Genomic DNA, 12,868 nt, shown 5'->3' on the forward strand with positions numbered 1-12,868 from the left:
AAAGGGATTGACTTGTAGATGTGGTAGGAATAGGGGCTATTGCAAGTTGATGATTGGGTATGTCAAGAAAGAAAGGCATTGGATGCCTTGAAGCTAACTTCCCTCCTTGAATCAAGATATTTTTTGCCCTTATGGATATCTCATAAGCATTTGGTAATGTGTGTCCTCCCATAGATTATAGAGTGGTAGCAATATAACTATTAAAGGCTCTAAGGTAATACAAGAATGCATTAGTAGGAGAAGGCTTTACTGCAGTGGGTATTCTATCCTATGTCTTCTAAAATCTATAATTAAAATCTATCATATATTCATGGGGTACTCTCTTGATAGTTGTCACCTACTCCAAAAGTAATAGGTGATCACTTTTTTCCTCAAAATGCTTGTAAAGTCCTACTTCCAACCTGTCCTAATCAATAATAGAGTTACAAAGTAAACCTCTATACCATTGCAATATCTTTCCTTTCAAGGATGAATCTAGAAGCCTAACAGAAACATCATCCTTTGTAATACCATGTATATTACTAACATTTGAAATTTCTTGAATATGTTCTTTAGGGGAGATGGAAGTTTTGCCAGTGAAATTGGGTATACTTTTTAGAGCTGACATTGGAATATCATCTCTTTTAGCCAAAAGGAGAGGAATCCAACCATTAAATGTGGTAAATACATGTGCTCTATGTTGTACAATATGGAATAATGACCTATTTATATGAAAATATTGCAACCTAGGCGGTGATCTATCAATAGGACGAGTGGAGAGAGATCTTACAAGTGTATGTGCTACTGTTGCGCTCCTAATTGGTGATAGAGATAACCTATTTTACTTTCTCCTAGGGTTTTAAAATGAAAGCCAAGTGTATTGAAAATGAGCTCTAGAAGATGCCCTTGTATGAGCCTTGGGCATGAATCACAACAACTTGGTCTAAAAACTAGATGTATTGTAGGATAGAGTCACCAAGTACTTGAGAATGAACCTCTTGAATGCCTAAAAATGCTTAAAGTAGCACTATCTAGATGAAACTATGGATAGAAGTAATAATTACATGCAAATATAAACAATATTAGAAAATAATAGATCATATAGAGAAGAACACAAGACACCAAGATTTAACATGGTTCACCCAATCCCTAGGCTACGTCCACCAAATAGCAAGTCCGATATTATTATGATCCAGTGATTACAACCTGATTATAATCTGTAATCCCTTATAGCTCAATACTTTTGTAAGAACCAATTTAGCATCACCTACTATCAAAACACCTAACCCTAAGCCCTTTTATACAAATTTTTATGCCACTTTAGGGTTACAACATGTCAGCCATATGTCGGCCATACGTCAGCCACAATGTTAGCCATGGCCTAAACCCCAAAGAATTTATGAAGTATGTACAATAATTCTTTGATCAGTCACCACAAACTAACAATTTCCCACTTGGGGACTGATCAAACTCCACACTAGACAACAATCTCCCATTTGGAGACTGATCCTGTAGTAATACCGCTACCACATGGGGATCCCATTGGATCAAACCACCCTGGACGGTGCCATGCATTGATTTTTATTTAGTCTAGAAGACCAATTGAATTTGAAGAGTAATTTAGCTTCTTCCTTGTCACTACCTTGGTAAACATATCTGCTATATTTTCATCTATATGTATCTTGTCCAGCTTTAACTATCCATCCTCCAAAATTGATTGAATGAAATGGTACCACAACTATATGTGTTTTGTCTTTGAATGCATAGCTAAACTCTTCACAAGATGAATGGTACTCTAACTATCTGTAAAAATAATTATACTTTTAAGGATGTCTCAATTCTTCTAAGAAGAACTAAAGCAATATCATCTCCTTGGCTGCCTCTATAGCAGCAACATACCCTACCTCTAAAGTGGATAAAGCATTAACCTTATCTAACCTAGAAACCCAACTCATGGCTACCCCACCAATGATAAAGACATAACTTGTAGTACTCTACCTGATATCAATATTCCTTGCCAAATTTGAGTCAACATAGCCCTATAAATTAGCAGTAAAGCCCCCAAAGTGTAAACACTTATTGGATGTTCCTCTCAAATATCTAAGAATCCACTTGATTGCATTCTATTGCTCAATTACTAGATGACTCATATACCTACTAACAACTCCCATTGCATGTGCAATATTTGGCCTTGTACATACCATAGCATACATCAAGCTTCCTATAGCTGAAGCATAGGGTACCTTGGACATCTTATCTTCTTCTTCTTGTGTCTTGGGACACATCTCCTTAGAAAACTTCAAATGACTAAGTAAAGGTGTGTTGATAGCTTTAGCATTCTCCATAGAGAAACATTGCAACACCTTCTCAACATAATCAGCTTGAGATAGTGTCAAGTTCTTGTTCTTCCTATCTCTACAAATCTTCATACCAAGCATTTTTTTTGCTATGCCCAAATCCTTCATAGAAAATGCATGTGCTAACTGGTGTTTTAGCCCCCTAATATGATACATATTAGACCCAGCTACAAGCATATCATCAACATATAAACATAAAATAATGTAGTTGTCATCATCCAACCTCTTAAAGTAAACACAATGATCTGAATGACACCTACTATAACCATGCTCATGCATAAAATTGTCAAATTTTAGTATCATTGCCAAGGTGCTTGCTTTAAGCCATATAAACTTTTCTTCAATTTGCACACTAAGTTCTCCTTACCTTTGACCTCAAATCCCCATGGTTGAACCATATATATCTCTTCATCCAAATCACCATGAAGAAAGGTTGTTTTAACATCAAGCTACTCTAAATGAAAATCTTCAGTAGCCATAATACTTAAAATAGTATAGATAGAATTCATTTTAACAAGAGGAGAAAATATCTCATCAAAATCAGTTCCTTTTTCCTTTGCAAATCATTTTATAACTAACCTAGCTTTAAATCTTCTCTTACCTCCATCCTCTTCTTTCAACCTATAAACTCACTTATTTTGTAATACCTTTTTACTTGCAGGCAACTTGCATAAATCCCATGTCTTATTCCTCAACAAAGAGTCCATTTCATCTTCCATTGTAAACTCCTACTGATTCTTATTATCCACCTGTACAACTTCATCATAACATTCAAGTTCACTAGCATCTGTTAATAAAATAGAATACAAAGAGGGAGAAAATCTTTTTGGAGGTCTAATTTTCCTTGTTGACCTTCTAACATTCACTAGTGTGTGTGGTATTTGTTGTTGTGGTTGTTGCACATCATGAGGAATGATTGGAACATCATCTTTTGGAGTATAATCCAACACTACATAATCATCTTCTTTCTTCTCATGTTACTGCAACAAATCTTTGTATAACACTTTCTTATTGAATATGATATCCCTACTTCTTACAATTTTATGATTTTCATAATTTCAAAGCCTATAACCAAATTCATCAATACCATATCCAACAAATACACATTTCTTTGAATTAGCTTCTAGCTTGGTTCTATTTTCAGAGTCTATGTGAGCAAATGCTTCACAATCGAAGGTCTTGATAAAAAGAATAACTCACCTTCTTACCAATCCATCATTCCTATGGAATACCACAACCCAAAGGAGTAGATGGACCTCTATTAATCAAATATACAGTACTATTGACAGCCTCCACCCACATGTATAAGGGCAACCCAACATGCAACCTCATGCTCCTTGCATGCTCCATTATAGTCCTATTCATGCATTTAACTACTCCATTTTCCTATGGGGTCCTTGGAACAATTTTCTATCTATGAATACCATTAGTGGAGCAATAATCTCCAAATTCATGACTGCAATACTCACTACCATTATTAGATTTGAGACATTTTAATTTCTTACTAGTCTCATTTTCAACCAAGCATTTTCATTTCTTAAAAGTTTGAAATACATCAGATTTTTGTTTAAGGAAATAAATCCATACCTTTCTAGTTTCATCATCAATAAATGTAACATAATAATAAAAGTCTCCAAGGGAAGATACCTAAGTCGGTCCCCATACATCAGTATGCACAAGCTCTAATTTCTCCTTTTTTACCTTCCTAGCCTTCACAAAACTCACCCTCTTTTATTTTCCATACACACAACTTTCACAAAAATCCATATTAACACATTTTAGACCTGGTAGAACTTTCTTTGAATGAAGTACTTTCATACTTTTCTCACTCATGTGCCCAAGTCTATTGTGCCATAGTGTTGTATCAAAATTTACAGCAGCTATTTGTTCTCCTTTCTCAACTACAACAACTATTTTCGAACATTCATTTTTCTCTAAAACAATTAAAGTAGAAGGAACAATATGACTTGTACAAAGATATAAAGGTGCCTACTTTCACACCTTTTGCTATTACAAGGGAACCTTTTGTAACCTTCCAATTTTTATCATTAAAAATGACTACACAACCCTCATCACTGAGTTGCCTTGCTAAAATTAATTTCCTACTCGGCCTTGGAACATGTCTTACCTCATGTAGTAGCCAATGATTCCCATTCTGCAACTTAATCTTAACTTTTCCCTTTCTAATAATCTGATAGGGTTCATTATCCCCCAAATAAACAAGGCCAAAATACCCTTGGACATAATCAATGAAATAACCTCTATGAGGTGTAGCATGAAATGAAGCACCAAAATCTAAAACCCATGAATCATCAACACTTTCTAAAGATAGAAGCAAAGCATCCTCTTCAGATTTGTTACTTGCCACATTTGCCTCCTTGTCTCCATCTAGTTTATCGCCTTCATTTTTATTTTGAGTCCAACAATCTTTCTTTTTATGCCCTAGTTTCCCACAATACCAATAGTTTTTTTGTCCTCTCGATTAAGACCTTTTTTTTTTACTTTCCTCTTGATTTCCCACAATTTATAGAATTACTTCATCTCTCAATCATTCTGCCTTGACTTTGTGTGTTCAAAGAACTTCCAAATGTAGATCTGCTTGAACATTTCCTATGAGTTTTCTCACTCAAAATAGCATCAATCACATCATCATATTTTAGGGTACTAGATCTAGGAACAGAATTGCTCACAACCATTACCAAGCCATTCCAACTTTCAGGCAAAGAACACAAAATCAAGAGAGTCCTAATTTCTTCATCAAAATTGATACCCATAGAAGATAACTAACTAGTAATAGTATTAAATTCATTTAAATGATCTGTAACAGATCCACCTTCTATCATTTTCATATTAAATAAATACTTCATGAGAAATACCTTGTTTAAAGCAGAGGGCTTTTCATATAGTGTCGCTAGGATTTTCATCAACTCTTCTATTGTCTTCACTTTTGTAATATTAAATGCCACCAATGGTGACAGGCATAATCGAATGCTTCCAAGTGCCTTTCTATCCAAAAGATCTTAGTCCTCATTTGACATAGATCCTTAATTCTTAGTTTTTCCTTCCAATGGCTTCTATAAATCCTTTTGATAAAGATAGTCTTCCATTTGCATCTTCCATAACTGAAAGTTCTGCCCATTAAACCTATCAACCCTCAACTTACCCTAGTCTGCCATCACTTCCACTTGACCATAAGACTCCCACTTAATTGTGAGACTTTATTGCAGAGGATAACTAAAAAAAAAACCTCACTCTGATACCACTTGATAGAATTAAACCATAGACACAAATAACAAACACAAATAACAATTACATGCAAATATAAACAATATTAGAAAATAATAGATCACACAGAAAAGAACACAAGACACTAAGATTTAACATGGTTCACCCAATCCTTAGGTTACATCCACCAAACAACAAGCCCAATATTAGTATGATCCAAGGATTTCAACTTGATTACAATCTGTAATTCCTTATAGCTCAATACTACTGCAAGAACCAATTTCACATCACCTACTATCAAAACACCTAACCCTAAGCCCTTTTATACAAGTATTTTTATGTTGCTTTAGGGTAACAACATGTTGGACATATATTAGCCATATGTCAACTACAATACCAGCCATGGCCCAAAATTTTTTGGGGGTGATGCCCTAAACCCCAAAGAATTTATGAAGTATGTACAATACTTCCCTGATCAGTCACCACAAACTAACACTATCTTCTCAGCAAATATTAGAACCTTTCTTCTTTGACACTAGTGAACTTATAATACTTCAAATGTTAGTCCCATCGGGCATGCCAAAAATTGTTGATACAAAAGCTTGCACCATTGCCTAAAGTCTTATCTAAAGGCAACCTCATGTAACGTGGAAACAATCTCAAAAGTGTGGGACTTTGCAACTTGAGATTAAGTCTCTAGAGAAGGTCAGTTTCCTTACTATTAGGATGAACCTAACTATTTCTTGAGAGGAAAAGGGAGAAGGAATGCATGAAATCAAACTACCTAATCTAATCTAAGAGGAGGTGATACACCAAATAGTATGTTCAGCCTTATCTCTACCCAATAATGGACAATTTACAAATACAAACTCAAAGTATACAAATTCAATCCTTGCTTAATCCAAAAACCATATGTAGATTAGAAACCAAAAGAATTCTATAAGGAAGAGAATTCACTTTATATCATTCAAAAAAGAGAAGTTGATACAATCATATAGTCAATAAATCAAGACAATACATTAACACAGAGGCAAGAAGGTATTACACAATATATTAATGGAAGAGAGATATAATAAAGGAATATATTGACTCAGAGGCAAAGGAAGTTACAGTAGCAAAGAATAGACCTGCAACACTATAGAATAAGAGAAAAAATTAACCTTAAGAAGGGTTACAAAACCTACTTTTATAGTGCAAGCATAACTTAGATAGATTCTTCCCTAAGTTAAAACTCAACAACTGCATTCAAGATTGTAGAGAACAATTACTACAAATTTGGGAAAGATCTGATCATGGCATACATCTAGATGTAGGAAAATCACATATTCACCAAACAAAACCTTGAGAAGACAAAAATTACAGCCATTATCATTTTGAATGATTAGATGGATCACCAGGATATGATGGAGTGTCCCTTTACATTTATTAGGCATGGAGAATGATGAAAGTGGTTGAAGGAGATTGAAAAGGTCAGATCTGTTATTAAAGAGTTTCTCCCTTTGTTATAAGAATTCCAAGTTAGCCATGTCATCAGTCAATTGGAGTCAACCCTTATGCCTTTCCATGTGGACCAATCATAATTTATCATTTTATCACCCTGCCAGCATTCAACTTATGTTTCATTTTGACTACCTATCATTGCAGCTTTTCCACTACCTTTCTTCATTAGCTATTATTCCTTGTGAAATTGTGTATCAAAGTGTATTGTTGCTTCACAGCTTGTCCTTAACATCTTCTCCTAACTATTGTGATTAGGAAATAACATGAAACTAGTATCTCACAACATCGCCACTTAATATCCAACTTAGCATTAGATGTCGTGACCATGTAGACTGTGATCCATAAAGAAAACATAACATTCATGTTGCCACAACATGATCCTTGAATTGACATGAAATGCTCATGACCATACAAAACTGGACTTAACCATCATTGTTTGCTTTCCACCTAGGCCCATTGAGACACTTTTTGCATCGTTATCTCACTATATAAATCGAGTGTACAATTTTCCATAACAACATAGTGACATGCATTGATTTATTTAGATCCAATGATCAAAAATATAGCTGGGACCTAGCTTGCATAGTTGAGCTCCTCGACCAATCAAGAATTGCCACATCACCAAGGTCATCCTCATTTCATGTTATTGTTGTTTCACAGCTTGATTCTTTAACCCATCACTAACCTTAGCGACCATACACACAAGGTGATTCATGACTTTTCCATCCTAACCATGGTTTACACTAAACTCCCTATGATCATGCGAATGAAGAAGGGTCACAACATCACAACTTAAACCTTGGGTCAAGATCATAACTCTATGACTAAGTGATAAAGAGAGATTGCTATGTCACCACTAATAACTAGATGTTAGCCTTCTAAACTGAAAAGAGACACTAACTGCTAAAAAGACCATGTTGCACATTTGCACCTTCCTAATGGTTAAGCCATAGAGTACATCGACTGGGCAATGAAGGGTAGTCACACTATCGTGACTTGAGTCTCAAGTGATAAAGCATAAAAAAACCTGAGACTTAGGATATAAAGTGCAACCCATGTTTTAAATATATCTTTTATAACCTTTGACCATTTAAATATTTGAAAATACGACCATTGGACATGTTTGACAGGCAAAAACTCAAATTTTGGAGGGAGGGAAAATATGGCTAACAAGAGGCACAACATATTATAAACTTCATGCATTATCAAAGAAAATCGCCACTTTTTTACTCTTTCCTCCAAGACCAAAAATATAATGTGTCTTTGAGATGTAATTGCATATGTTATAAACATATGCATTTGGCTTTAAAATCACCACTTTCCCCTTAAGCTTCAAAGGAAAATATATTTATAATTAAAAACATATTTATTCGAGTCCAAAATCACCACTTTAAATCATAATGAATAAAAAAATCATTTTAATTCAATATTTAAATGTAAATGAGTTTCAAAAACCCACTTTAAATGGTGATTTAAAAACATATATGTATTCAATTTAAAATTGAACTTTATTACAATCACATATGCAATCGTATTTTAAAAGCACACTTTTGATGATCTTGGGACTTAGAATTTATTGAAAGTGGATTTTCATGGAGTAGTTTGCATGTGGATTTATGCAACGTGAAATAAAAATCCCACTTATATACTTAAGTTATCTCATGTAATTATATTTAAAAATTAACTATAGTTTTTAATAAAGTAACATGAAAAATAGTTTTGAAAAGGGCTATCTTCACAAAACATAAAAAAAACTATGGTCAAGTCAACTCAGAGTGAGCTAAAACTTTAAAAAGGACCACAAAATTCACTTTAAATCTCAAATATAATTTTATATTGTGCAATGGTCAATAAAAAGCCCCGTTTTATGAGGTTTTCAACAAAAATATGTAGTTAACTTGAAAAACCACACCTTTTCCCTTATAACTTGAGTAGACAACTCTGATTTCAACCTAAGTTAGCTCAAATTGAGTGGAATTCCATAGGCTATTCACCTAAGGCATAAAAAGAAAAAAATATTTAAAACACAAAGAAAAATAAAGAAAATACCTAAAAGTTTACCAAAAATTGAGTGTTTGAAGTACAAGAAGGAAAATTGTTACCTACAAACAATTGGTAATGATCTCAAAAGAAAACTCTCAAAAGCATGCATAAATAAGACTACACAAAGAACAACCCAAGTATAATCAATCATTTTCATGATGTCTCATTAATGCATTGAAGAAAAGAGGATGCACCTACGTATCCATGAGAAAAATCCATAGGGTTGCCTCAATTTTGTGATGTCAAAATTAAGGACAACAAATCTTTAGCAAGATGTATCTTGTTGCAGTAGTAACTAGTCATGTTTGTTCCTCTCCATAGTCCTAAGTGATTTGTTTGACTGACTCCCATTTGTTAGTTCTTAGTCATATGTCTTCTATTCTCACAGATTTAACATGAGGAAATGTAGAATTTGTTCTTCTAGCTAGGATTGGAGGTTCTTTGAGACTGTTGATTTGTCCATTGTCTCAATCTACACACCTTGGCCTTGTGTCTGTACTTGTTACAAAAGTAACAACACCCATCAAACCTTTTCTCATGGATATAAGATCTCTACTCATGAGAGGAGTGACAATATTGATGGTATGAGTTATAGTATCCATAGAAGGTATAATGTTCATTAGATGTAGCCTTTTATGTCATCATACATTTTAGGTGTGACAAACTTTTCCACGATAATGACAAGTTGGTTTCTTAGGTCTCTTACCTTTAGAAAAAAAATTCCCTTGTCTTTGCTTGGTCCAATTCTTGATTTCAAGCATCTTTCTACTTTCATTCTTCTTGTAACCATGATAACCAAGACCAATTTTTTCCTTGGTCCTTCTTTGTACTTTGAGTTGCTCATCTATCTTCTCTTAATCATTGTTGAATCTTCTCAGCTTTAAAAAAAAAAATTGGTGTTTTTTAGTTCCTCTATTAGACTTTGAATCTTCTCATCCTTTTGTTTGACATTCTCCTATTTTATTTTATTTTCTTCCATGATTTTACTTAGCACTCTTTCAACTTTCTTCAATGCTTGTGCAACATCACCTTTCTCTTTTTGTTCTTGATTCAGTTTCTCTAACACTTCCTCCAATTCTTTCTTCAAAATTTTAACTGACTTGCTCAACTTCTTATTGTCAGTAGTGAGATATGACATAGTTTCTTCAGATCCATTTGATCCACTTTGTTCTTCCATGTGCTCAATAATTTTGTCACTCTTACTAAGTTTATTTACAAGCCTCTTTCTTTTTGTCTAAAGACTCTTTCAGCTCTTCTATAGTGTCAATAGTTTCATAGTATAACTTCTTGTACTTCATGACTATTGTTTGATATTCCTCAAGTTGTGAGGGTTTCAAATTTTAGGGTTAAGGATTTGATACCAATTTTTGATCCCAATCAGTACGAAGAGGGGGGGTGAATAAGTAAGGACTCTAAAACTAGTTAATTTTCTTACTCTAGTAAATATATTAACTAACAACCACTTAGTAACTAATACAAGTACGAGTGGAGTAAGATAGAAAAAAATAAGATCACACACAAAATAATTCATCAATGGACACATAGATTTTGTATGTGAAAACCCTCGATGAGAAGATGAAAACTAGGGTGGGGATAATGTACCCACTAGCCTTTTACTGTGGATAAAAGGTTGCCTATTAAGAGCTACAACTTGTTTATTCTGAGAACACATTATGTCAAGAATGTTAGTAACCTTTTAGGATTACAAACAACTTGTGTGACTATACCTAATTACAATATTTAGCACTCCTTCTAAGAGGCACATTGTTAGAGAATTTAACATATGCTTATTGTTGAAGCGTCCTTGGCTAAGAGCTTACAAGATGATTACAATTATTAGAAAGAAACCAAATTTGATCTCGAACTAGTAGTACTTTCTTTCCTAATAGATTTCAAATGTATACCTTTGTGATGTTGTGATCTCCCCTATCACTTGGATGTGTTTAGTGACATCCTTTAGTATCACTACTCTTCTCACTTTTCTACTCACCCCTATCTACAGTGCACACTACTGCAACTAGTTAAATGTGGGTTTTCATCTTAAATATTCTTCTCAATAGTTTTCATCTATATTTATGTTCTTCCTTTTCACTTTTCTTAGTGTAACATTCTATCCCCCTCTATTGTCTTAGCTACACTAGTTCTCTGTATCCCTTTTTCAACAGTCTTTCATATTCACACCAACCCACTTTGAATGCATGAAGTCTCTTCTTGTATATAGGTGTTGAAACCCTAAATGATTATCCCACTCAAACCAATAAATTTAAAATTTGAATTCAAACTAATAAGTGGTTCATGAGCAACTATGACACCTATGACATAGGTTCTAGACTGGTGGTGTAGTTTGTCAACTCTAGGTCTTGTCTTAATTTAGTTGTCATTTCTACGCTCTACCACTCTTGTCATAATACAAACCAAATTTGAATTCTTTCCATGCATGTTCTACCTTATCATGGTGATGACTCCTCTTACTGACTATGATAGCCTTTGCCTTGTCTTATTCTCCAATGTGGACCAATGAATATATCTACCCATACACATGAGGTGATGTGTGCCCTTCAACCAATTTCTAATCATTGACAATACACACATATCTACTTTTCTTCATTATGCCAATGTGACTGGTTGGGTCAACAATCAAGTCATAGAGAGATTGATCTAACATATCAAAATCATCACTACTAAATGACTCACTGAAGGCTTCAAAATTTTCCATAAATAAATCAAACACTATGAACACAACTATGACTAAACAATGTAAAATAATGATGAAAAAAATGACATATTTATTTATTCTTAAAATGCAATGAAATGTAACTAATTTAAGGAAAAGACAACAGTATTTTACCTTTTTATGATTAATTATTGTAATTATACTTTGATGACTACTATTATGAATTCTAATGATCCTAAGTCTTTTGATCAAGCTAACTCTCAACCACATTGGCAAAAGGCCATGTAAGAGGAATATGACTCTTTAATTGCTAATCAAACTTGGGACTTAGTCAAGTTACCTCATGGCAAGAATATTATTTCATGTAAATGGTTATACAAAACAAAATTGAATGCTAATAACAAAATTAGTAAATTTAAGGCTAGATTAGTTGCTAGAGGTTTTTCACAAATTGAAGGATTAGACTATAATGAAACCTTTGCTCATGTTGCTAAAATGCCTACTATCAAATTAGTTCTTGCTTTAGCATCTAAAATGAATTGGCCCATTCATCAAATGGATGTTAAAAGTGCCTTCTTAAATGGTGATTTACATGAAGAAATCTATATGGCTCAACCTCTTGGATTTGTTAAGAAAGGTAGTGAAAATCTGGTTTGCAAATTGAAAAAGTCTATTTATGGTCTTAAACAATCACATAGAGAATGGTATTCTAAAATTAATTCTTTCTTTATTTCTCAAGGCTTTTCTAAAAGTAAGAATGATCCTAATTTGTATATTAAACATACTGAAGATGATATTGTCATTGTTATTGTTTATGTGGATGATTTAATTCTCACTTCTAGTTCAAATGCTTTGATTTCTGATATTAAGTTTCAACTTAAACATAAATTTCAGATAACTGATTTAGGTATTTTACATTACTTATTAGGTATGCAAATTTGCCAAACTCCTAAGGGTATCTTTCTTTCTCAAAGCATGTATGCTCATGACCTTTTAGAAAAATTTAAGATGAATGATTCTAACCATGTTTCAATTCCATGTAAATTAGGAACTAAATTAATGGCTAATATGAATACTCCTTTTGTTGATG

The sequence above is a fragment of the Cupressus sempervirens genome, chromosome 4 (assembly GCF_028749045.1).
Source record: "Cupressus sempervirens isolate cs-2001-9-10 chromosome 4, ASM2874904v1, whole genome shotgun sequence".
In the NCBI taxonomy this organism is placed as follows: Eukaryota; Viridiplantae; Streptophyta; class Pinopsida; order Cupressales; family Cupressaceae; genus Cupressus; species Cupressus sempervirens.